Source organism: Corvus moneduloides, chromosome 4, assembly GCF_009650955.1.
Source record: "Corvus moneduloides isolate bCorMon1 chromosome 4, bCorMon1.pri, whole genome shotgun sequence".
NCBI classification, from domain to species: domain Eukaryota; kingdom Metazoa; phylum Chordata; class Aves; order Passeriformes; family Corvidae; genus Corvus; species Corvus moneduloides.
Window position 1 is genome coordinate 31,525,948 of NC_045479.1, and position 10,001 is coordinate 31,535,948.

Here is a 10,001-nt window from a genome sequence, read left to right on the forward strand (position 1 = left end):
AACTAAGTGATCCTTGAGGTCCTTTCCAACCCAAACCATTCTATGATTCTGTGCCTGGACACCTGTGCAGAGTGTGGATGCCACCTTACCTGTGGCTGCCCATTTAATATACAGCTGAGGTTTTCCATACCATTGAGGCAGAACCAGGTTTTTTTCCAGGATGTACCAGTGTGGCAAGAGCCCTGGATGCAAACTCTTGAAATGTGCCTTGAAATGCCAGCTTTCACTTCATCCGTCAAAACAGTACATATAAACAACTTCATGATTGCTCAAGATGCATAGCTGCAATAAGCAGAACTTGCTCGATTTGCCAGGAAACAGCTCAAAGCAATGAGAGCAAATGTGACAAAATATGTTTGGCACAAAGAGCAAAGTCAAAGACTAGAGACCCTATAACAGACCTACCCCTTTTTCTCAAAGTGAGAAAAACACTTTGAGTTCTTGTTTGAGAGTTGTAAAACACTTTGCCTTGTTTTATAAATTCATTCAAGTATCAGAAATGTTTTTCCTTTCCAGAAACAATGCTGTTGAACATATAACCGTCGAGCATGTTTTGCCTTCAGTATGGTTTCTGAGAAATATTGCTTTAAATATGAGGGCTAGACTAAAAAGACAGGCATTTGTATAGGCAGCTATTGCTTCTCTCCATCTTTTGAAGAATTGCCTGTTGAAAATACATTGGGCCTCTATTTGCTTGCACCTTGAGTCATCATAGAGGAAGCTCAAGTTTTATTGGGCAGGTTCATGTAGGAAATATGTTGGCACAACAGAGGTAGACGGTGATAGTAGGAAAGGGACAGATTTTATAGCATTTTAAGAGAACTGAGACAGACAGTGAATATCAGAGACTTCCACTGGTGGGTTAATTTCCATCTTTGCCAGCTCAGGTTGTTAAAAGCCCTTCTGAAGCTGAACTCCCTCAGCTTCTGACCTGCCCTTCTATTCTCCTTTCTTGATGTCATACGAATGTGATACCTGGTGAGGGGACGTTGGCCTACAGGCTGTTCTGACATATCTGACTGAGATGAGTCAAGGCACATGGGCCAGACAGCAGCCACGCCACTCTTCAACTTCATCTGAGTTTTACTTGGAGTAGTGTACTGAGGGCAAGGCACAGCAAATAGAGCTTCTGCTCATCAACAGTTGTCTGCATGTCATGCGGCTTCAAGGCTGAAGCAGGAGAAAAGAAGCTTATATAAACCTTTCTGGGTTTGGTCCCTTCTTAAGAATACTGAGGTAGGTACCACCATGGTCCACAGGAGCTGATCTCTTCAGCACAGGGAGATTCCTCAGGAGACTGATAGCAGTGATTCTTGCCAGCATATTTTTCATTCACAACATGTGGTATCTTCACAACACACACGTGTACATCTCATGCTTCACTGGTTTAAATAATTTTTTTTTTTTTTTTTTTACCATTTGGCATTAATGTACAATGTCTACCCTCAGAAGTCCTCATAGGGCTGGAAGAAAATCTTTAACCAGATGGCAAACTCTGTGGGTAGCAGACAAGCAGTTACAGTGAAAAGGAGGTTTCTAGAAGGCTGCCAGCAAAATAACACTGAAGCTTCTTCCTCAGCATGTGCTTAGATTTGCTTCCCACAAGGCAGTACAAGCAGTGGTGGAGTGGGCTGGATTAAGAATGAGCAACAGTGAGTCACTAATCATTGTCAATTCACTGATAATCACCAGAGCACCACTCCACAATGACAACCTGGCACTGCCATTGATGTCTTACTGTTGTTGAGGGGATCCTTCACAGGACCGCAAGCAGCTTTACTGCAAAAATCAGGTAGCTGCATAGTAAGATTAAAAAAAAGACGGGCACTTTTTCTAGCCAAATACAATTCAATTATAATGAGTTCACTTTGTGTGTCATTGCTAAAGGAAGGAACAGTCTGCAATGTGACACGTGCTGTATCCTACTTAGCAGCCTAAAATTTCTGGCTAGTCTTCCCTTCTGATTTTTTTTCCTGTTGTTTACTCTGGTTTTACAGTAAGTGCATGATGAATATACCCCCAATTAAGTACTTTTTAACTGCCCCACAAAAAAATAATCACTCTTTAAAAAAGATTTTCCTGGAATCCTAGCCTTTATCCATTCTGAATTTAACATAAACACCAGTATCTCTGATGTCATCTTCTAAACAGTGTCAGACTGGGGCAATGCTTTAGTGAGAAACTTCCAAGAAAAATCTAAGCGCTGCAGTGACTCATTCTCTTCCCTCTGACTCAGTACTAGATTGCTTTCCTAAGATGCTCTCCTGGAGGTGTTATCTTTCAGATGAGATAAAAAACTCAGAATCTGACCACATACAGGAATTTTTTTAAACAGGGGGAGGAGATGTATGCTGCATTTTGCTATATATCCCCCATATCCCAACGGAAATTAACTCAGAAACTGTCTGGAGTGGATAAGGCACTAACACTCCCATCTCAGATGTTTGTTCCCACTCTCCCGTTGGAGGGTTAGAGGACAGAAGGATAGCGCACATACTGCTTAATCTCCTTCAGCCAGAGGCAATTTTAAAAAACAAGAGTAGGTGATTGTTAGCTATTCCAGCTTCCTTCGGGTGAGTCAGATAGGGAGAGAATTCACAAGTCCTCCCACAAAGAGAGACCGGGGCAGGATGACCCTCAGTGCTACTGAGCACTGATAATGGTGCAGAACAGTGATGTGAGAATGAATGTCACTCTGGAGTCTCCTGGATGTATCCCAGAAGAGAGTTTCTATTATTTTTGATTTCTTTGTGATAGTACGTCACACCATTCACATAATTTCTTTCCACAGGCAATCAGGGAATGAGGAGTTGCCTGATCAGCTAAATCATAATAACTAAATAGATTTCATTTTTACCTTCTCAACCCATATGCTTCCTTACCATTTCTAATTTGCTTTTTACCCAAGCCCCCACAAAGTATCTTGCTATGAGCTTAAGGCTTCCAGACCATACCTAATGAGCCAGATCACAAAACATCAATGAGCTGCAGTTCAATGAAGATTCCATTCCATGGTCCCACATATTTTCCTAAAAAAAAAAAAAAAAAAAAAAAAAAAAAAATCACAAACAAGCTTTTCTCCTCCACCATCCCAGAGAAACTGAATAAACCTCCAGCCCTCTGAATTATGGAAAAAAAAACCTCATGGTCATTTTAGAAGTCAACTGATAAAGTGATACCTTTAATTGCTGCTAATAGGCTGAAAAAAAACCCACTCTGAAAATGGAATTAGCTACTCAAGCTGTGACAATAGGTGATGATGATGATGATGATAATGTCTTGACTTTTCAGTCTGTGATTGCTAATCATTGTACATGCATGTACATGGGAAGAAAAAAGAAAAAAACAAACCCCAGAGGTGTGCACAGGTTTTGGCACTTCCCAGAATTTTTCTGCTTGGGCAAGCATTACTATTTTCCTTTACTGCCTCAAAATTTTACCCAGGACAGCAATGCAAGAGGAGACCCTGGTTCACGGGTGCTGTAGCACCCTAGAGAAGGGAACAATGCTGACGAATCCCCTTCCCCGTCAGTGCCTCAGGGATCAGTCTCTGCCCTACTGAAAAGCAGCCAGAGTATCTATTCACCCCGCTGCGTGTGACTCCTCAAACAGGCAGAAAAGAAAGAACAAGCAGAGTTTGGCAGGGTAACCTTGCCATTTGCACCTCTCCCAGTTCAAACTTAGTAACTATGAAGGCTGCATTTCTGCAATGAGTAAGGAAGACTGTGCTGTACACGATGATTCATTTCTTAAGTCTGCCTGCAACTTTGAAGTCTTTCATTAACTATGTAATATGCATTCAACAGATTAGCTAAATGATCTAAGTATTATATAATTAATCAGCAGGGTGCAGGATTCCCCATCTGACATTTAGTTGGGAGCATAGAGGTGCTTGTACTTTATGGCCTTGTACAGGCAACTCAAAGCAAATATTCACTAAGTGAATAAAATACCTTGCCTAATTAAAACAGCTCTGGTAGAACTCCTAATGTACCACATTGCATCAGTCTGATGTCAGGCACAAGGCTAATGTGATGTAATGGTATGCCACGGAACACCTTAGGTGCAAAATAATTAATTGTATCCAAGGCAAATAATAGGAATACTTTCAGATAAATACAGCTACACTGTGTGGGTAGGCAGAACCCTTTTCCAGTTCTGCATTAAAGCAAGCTACTAGCAGCTTCACTGGTCTCCAAGGAGCCTGGAGGAAAAGTGTTTCTCTCATCTGCCTCCAGTTTTTCTAAGTACAATTTTATGAATAATGGCCTTTTAGGTTTCATGAAAAAGATTGGTTCAGACTGGTTCAGAAAGCAAATATGTTTATGTTCTTGTTTGTGGAATCTCTTTTCTTTGAGTAAAAAAATCTTTAAAAAAAAATAATTGCAAAATGTAAAGATTTCCTGACTAGAAAGGTATACGTAATTCTTTAACTATTGAAACAAGTATTTTGGGCTTTTCTGTCCCCTCTGAGACTCTTCTGTGAATTTGACCCATAATTTAATTCCCACCAACATTCCCATAGTGTTTTTTCCTTGTCATAGAGTACAAAAAAGTAATAATTCCTCTCCTGCATTAGTTTTGTGAGGCTTAACACGACCTCTTAAAAATATATATATATATATAAAAAATATAATCCTTAATATTCACTATTATATTATATTCAGGCATCTTTGAGAGAGTGAAAGAGAGATTGAGGAAAAAGAGAACCATGAAGGATTTACTCTTCACAAGGAGCAAGTGGCAGTCAGAAATTAACTCTTCCCATAACCCTCAAGCCACATCCCACCTCCTGAGATTAGTTATTGAAATGACAGGAAGGCCTTTAAGTACAATTAAGTTTCTGATGGAAGCAAATTCCTTCACCGTATTTCGTTCCCTCTGTTCCTAAGGGAGGCAGATGCCTACTTGTACTACCTTCTACTAATTGCTACTTATCACAGTCTTTCAAGTAAGTGGCAAATAAAAACTGCAGCTGGACAGATGAACAAGGAAAGAGGATTTATCCCTGAGAACACCTGGTCTGGAAGCAGGTGTTCCTTGTTTTTTTCTCGGGTCAAAGCTAGCTCATGTCAGAGACACCAGAAGCAGCAATCAGCAGAGGTGTCAGAAAGGCCACAGGCTCAGAGCATGGATTCCCTGTGCCAGAGGGCTGGAGACCAGGCTGCCTGCTGCAGCCAAGGGAGGTGTCACAGGATGGGGTGAGAGCTGACAGGAGTGAAATGGTGAGACGATTAAGCCAAGTCCTCTAAATTTTCTGACCCTGCCTTGTTCCTTCTTGTGCTGCAGACCCTGCTCTGACTGTTCTTCCATTACACAGAAATTTTCAGTTTTGCCTCAAACTCAGAAGCTGTGACTCAGCTCTGGTCCAAGCCTGGCACACAGAAGGAGCAATTTATGCATATTGAGTGAGGCCTTTCAGAAGGTGCATTTTCTTCAATCCTTACAGACCTGACACTAAAAAATAGGACGGAGTTGACAAAATGCAAATATCTATAATATGCACATCCCCATCTGAGCTTGTAGGCTAAATGGGCTCTAGAGTTAAGAAGGAGAAACAGGCACTTACAGGGTATAATCTCTCCCGTCTGAAAGAAAATGGCTAAAATAGGGCAGTTCTTTTCATTGACTATAAAAGGAGTAGCATAACTTGGTCAAAGGAGATATCTACAGCGTGGGTGTTTACAGTTAGGTGAGATGTCTCATATCTCCATCTAATAAAGAAAGATAGCAGAGTAGCATTGATTTTAGCTGCAAAAATCATCCACACTTACATTCCCTTTCCATGTGAATGAGTATTCTAGCATTTCAAATTTATATGTTTCTCTAATGGTATTGCCCAGGCTAAAGATTTCCACAAAAAAATTTACAGTCAGGAGAACAGTAGCAACCTACTGGTATATGCACCAAAAAACAAAAATCTTCTCTGACATCTCCCAGCCCATATAAAACCCTTAGAAAAAGCTGTTATTGCTGTATGAAAGTAGTGTCCCATGTAAAGACAGAAAAGTAGATGCTAAAAAGAATGAAAACAAACAAACAAACAAACAACAACAAAAAATGGCAAAAAAAACACAGAAAAATTAACTACCTTGCCTCCAGAAAGTTACATTGTAAATTTGTAGTATTCTGTTTTTAAACTATTCCTTCATGTGATATGTCATCTCAAACATTAATCTAATTGTTTGATATGCTTCTTTTGTCATTTCTGTCATGAGTCCTGCAAGGGCACAACTTGCCACATTAGAATGATACTTTTTGCTTGGTTTCATGACGATATTTAGCTCTTGTTAAAAAGGTATATTTTGTAAGGAAAATAAGTGGGTGGTAGACAGCAGAAAGCAATGAAATAGCAGGACTGTGCTGAAGCATTGTTCGTAATGAGTGTTCTGGTCTCTCTTTGCTTTGTTTGTGTTGGTAGGACCCAGGAAAGACAATCTCTCATTAAGAACAGGCACATTTTTACAATACTGCACTTAATTGGAATGCCTTTCTTATTATGGTAATGCCTGAGGACAAACCAAGATTAAGTCTCCATTATTTGTACAGCACTTAGCTGAAAACACTGCTCACAGTGTACGGTCCAAGTAGACAATACAAAGGAGAGGAAAAGCATGAGGTATGTAAGCAGAGTTAGCAGCAGTAGCAACATCAGGCCAGGTGTTTGGTTTTTTTTTTAATTTTTTCCTTTTTTCCTTTTTTTCTTTTTTCCTTTTTCTTTTGTGGTAATGATAAACAAAATGAAAATTTATTCAAGAACTGAAGAGACCAAGGAAATACGGCAGGTCAAGAAGGAAAAAGTGAGGACTGCGAGGATAATAGTCGGGGAAGTTTGGATCATAACATCTTTCAGCACAGGGCACAGCAGGACAAGGTCTCAGCAAGCCTTCAGCTTCCTTCTTCAATTGCTCCTCCTGCACATTGCTGGTATCTAGAGTACTCTGCCTTCACATTTCCATCAGAGGCTTTACTGTCAGGGGGACCCTAGTGCCGCTGATGGTGAAGGGAGGGATGGACTTGAACTGAGTAACCCTTCCACATCTAATGGAGTGGCTGCTGCTTTAATTGTTTCTGAGCAACTCCAGCAGGTTAAACATACCTATTTAACCAGGTGCCTGTTGGCAGGTTCGAGTACTTTAGCAAGCATAAATTAGCATAACCTTAATGACATTAACAAGATGGGACTGATTTACAGTCACTAAGGAGTCTCAGCTTTGTATCCAAGTAGCCAGTAACACTCCTGCACCTTTCCATAGGAAAAGAAAGCTTCTCTGCAGGAACTCCTTCAGACAGTATTTGTCAGTAAAGAATTGTTTTGAATGTTAAAAAGTCTAATTTGTTGTTCAGGGCTGCAGGGAAGAGTGATTAATCGAGGAGATGTACAGCATTTTTTTAATTCTCATTGTTCTGTTGTCTCACTTTGTATAAAATATGTAGGTGATGGGGTTACAATATCTCCATTGTCATGTGGCTTTGAATTAAAGATACTTCCATTTTTTTCCAAACATATGACTCTTTTTTCATAATTTTTGTGAACACTCTAAAAACAATAGCAATTTCTGTCCCTCCGCTCACCCTCTCATGTCTCACCATACATTTAGCACAGAGAAGAGCTGGAGCATGTCTCTGCCCGTGCGCTTATTTCAACAGATGAAGTGTAATAACAGGCCAGTTGCACAGCAAATTTACTATTGCCAGGATAAATGCAATGCCTTCAGAGCCATCAGATGGTGAGGCTCAACGAGCAAGTAGCCATCTATAGGTACAATACAAGGGGAGTTGTACAAGCACCCCTATGCTCACCTGCAGTAGCCTCCCAACGTGGACTAGGCGGCAATGTCTCTGGAAGGAGAAAAACACCATCAGACAAGGAGTCCCTTCTTGCATTTTGCACAGGTATGAAGTTTGTGTGGGTGTGTATGCCACTTAGTAGTTTGCAAGTCCCAGAGATAAGCTAAAGCCAGGACATTTTAGAATCTACTGCTATTATTGTGTCATTGTTTTTTTATTTGACAGTCACAGCAGTTTCCTATCTCTCTGTAAATTAGTAGTTAGCATCTGAAAACTCTTGAACACTGAGTCTGAGTGTCTGTATGATTCTGAAGAGACAGGAACAAGACTGTCATTGACAGACTCTGGTTCCTCTTAATTCATTCCTGGGAGCTGATGGATTCCTGTGGTTATGGATAGGAGAGGTTAGCATTAAAGTTATGGCAGCCACTGTGTGTGTCAGAGCCCACCTTGTGCCTCTGTGCTGCCGGTTTTCAGCCTAGCCTGTAATCATTTGGCACTTTAATCACAGCACACATGAGTTCCTCTCACTTTGGAGTCCATTCAAGTTATCTAAGGGTGCTCGGTGCTACGGATGCACATGTGCTTCTCGGTCTCACACGACTTCAGTTTTATCTCTGGTACTTTGAGACACATTTTATATGTGAGCACAAAAGGGATCAGAGCAGCCCTGCAAGTGAAGCACAAAATTCAGTGGTTCACACATACCTCAAGCACATTGCTGCTCGGAGGTCTTGGCAGCCAGCCGGCTCCTTCCACGGCAGTCCCATGTCATGCAGCTGCCTTCACTCCTGACATCTGCCATTCAGGACTTGTCTTATCTCACTTGTGTGAGCTTGGCCAGCCACTGCAGAGTCTTAGCCAAGAGTGCTGCTTGAGAAAAGGCATTCATGATAATAGGATATTCACGCAGGAATAAATGAAATTCTTTTACCAGACCTTCATCATTAAACAAGGTCTATGCAAACATGACATTTCATGGCCTGTAACAAAGTAGATGCATGAGCATTTTGGTTTGTGGTCAGTAGCCTAAAGTAGTGTTGGAAAGCTCAATCAGTTCACTGGATGGGTTTGTAAAATACTCCCTGATTGATTTACTTACAAAAAAAAAGGGAGAGTTTCTTTTCCACTTCCATCCCTTTAACCCTTGCCACTTTCTCTGTAATGATGAGCATTTTATACATATATGTAAAATATATAATTTCTTTCTTCCTACATATAGAATAAATTATTCTTGTATGTTTGTACTTCCTAAAGGACATTTTTACATATTTTAGGACACTTCTGCAGTTAAGACTCCTGAACCATATAGAACTTATTGCCAGAAACCTGTAAATGGTCAGTCAGTACTCACTCGACTGCATCTAGAATGCAAGGTGTTTGTGATTTCTTGCTTCAGCCATTGCATTATTTGAAATTTTTGCAGCCCACATTAGTCAAACAAAACTGTGTACCCATACAATTTGAAATTAAAGGGGGAACTGTATTTAAGGCTGCCATTATTTTATCTGATTGGGATAAACCATGGAAACTTCTTATCTCTATATATCAACGTTCTCCAGTAGACTGATAACATTATACAGCCACAACAAACTGGCAAGTTAGCAGTAAAGGAGAAGACTGACAATTTATATCAGCCCGCAACATTTTGGTTCATTAGAGGATCCTTGACTACACAGTCCTGAGTGATGGATTTTGAAGAATCATTTTGTCCATCTGCTCATCACCTTTTTTTAAGGTGTTCATTGAGGGGAAAATAGCTTTCGGTGACCTGGAACATTATAAGCAGAGTTCTCAGCTATCACTTTGCTAACAGCAAAGGGAAAGTACTTATCTCCTAGGCTATTCCAGGCTATCCCAGGTGAATTGTGATTACAGTTCACACACTTCCATGACATTATTAACAATGATGTCTCTGTATCTAGAAGGCCTCAGTCTTTCCTATGTGAAGTGATCTAGCCCGATAAAGTGTCAACCCATGATCTTCCCCACCCTCCACATCCATCTTGTCTGGAAGAGTGTCAGGGGTACCTGTACTTCATGTGAGAATCCCAAAAGCAGCTTTCTATTACCTCTTTCACTACAAAAAAATTCTAACATCACATGGTCAGACGTTGATTATTTGCTACTCCAAGTGCTTGATGCCTGTGAATGAAGTCCTGCATAGGACACGGGATGAAATTTCAGTAAGATGCCTAGTAGATATCTAA